The sequence below is a fragment of the Canis lupus genome, chromosome 3, assembly GCF_003254725.2.
Source record: "Canis lupus dingo isolate Sandy chromosome 3, ASM325472v2, whole genome shotgun sequence".
NCBI lineage: Eukaryota > Metazoa > Chordata > Mammalia > Carnivora > Canidae > Canis > Canis lupus.
Genome location: NC_064245.1, coordinates 46,151,308 through 46,152,788, shown reverse-complemented (window position 1 = coordinate 46,152,788; position 1,481 = coordinate 46,151,308).

The window sequence follows — 1,481 nt, the reverse complement described above, 5'->3', positions numbered from 1 at the left end:
AAATAAATCGCAATTGTACCAAGTCATCATGCCTCAGGATGAAGCCATGTGTGGTCAGCTGAGTGGTCAGACTATAGCCTTGGGACACTTTTCCTAATTGTGTTGGTCTAGAAACGCTACAACTCCACAGGTGCATAACTGAGGATCTAGGAAGTCAAAATTTAATCTGAGATTTTAGAACTAGCTGTAATTAATTAGTTAGAACACATGGGCCTCATTGGACCTTCTAAACAATGATCAGATATTGCACCTATTAATTTATGTTGGGGATGGAGAGGGAGACCTTCAGTGACTTCAGATACTGAGAGATCATGCAAGTACATTAAGTGGTGGAAATATGATGTAAGACCATGAAGGATGGGGGATGAGGGTGTATGCCCATTCCATTTCTAAATGGAGTGTTTTGAATATTCTGACTACTAATCTTTGATCCTAGTTAATTGCAATCTACTTCCCACTCATACACAGAGTCCCTAAATCTCCCCTTTCCTATTGCACTTAACATTTTATAATATACTATATAGTGCCTTACTTTTTGCTGTTTCTTCCTTGAATCTTCCCTCACCCGTTAGACACAGAATTAAACTACATGAAGGAAGGGATTTTTGCTTGTTTTATTCGATTATGAATCCCCTTTTCCTATGTAAGTGTCAAACATGTAGCATGCATTCAAATATTTATGAATGGGTAGCTCTTAATTATTTCATGTATTACTATGTGGATAATCAGCTTTTAATATGAGATTTTATGTTTGTGTTTTCAGCTAGCTGGGCACTTAGCATCTCATAGGAAAATGGTCAGGTAAGGATCAAGACAGATATGGCACGTATCTGGAGGAGGATTTCCATCTAGTACTGGTGTGATACAAACAGTAATTGTGTGCTTTCCAAGTGAGATCTTTTCTCTTCACTACATGTCAGGCAGACGATACCAACACCAATGGGAGTTTGCAACAGGAGGGAACACTTTTGTCATTCCTGAGATAAGGTAACATCAGGATGGTATATAAGTAGACTATGTTGGTGCATGATGTATTTTAAATTATTTGGCATCCTAGATATAACCCACTACTACCATAGTGGCCAATTCCCCAAAATACTTGAGACTCACAAGTGTGTCCTGATGACAAAAGACTGAAAACAATTGGGGAAACAGACTTGCAGAAATGGTAAAGTATTTCTCACAGATAGACTTGGTAAGTAGCTTTTGCTGAATTGCTGTTCACCTTGTCTGTTTGCTTAAGCACCAGCCTCTAGAATATACTGATAAATCAGCTCTGTATATAGCAGGCATCACAAACTCTGGGGCTTTGGATTCACCTGTACCACATATACATTAATTTGGCCAAAAAATGTTGGCCTCATAACACCCATGTCAACATGTCAAAATCTACAGAATTCATGTCAAAATCTGGGTTACTGGCAGCTCTTTAAAAATTAGGAGCCTGGAGATATTGGGCAAGCATTCCCATAATGCCTTTG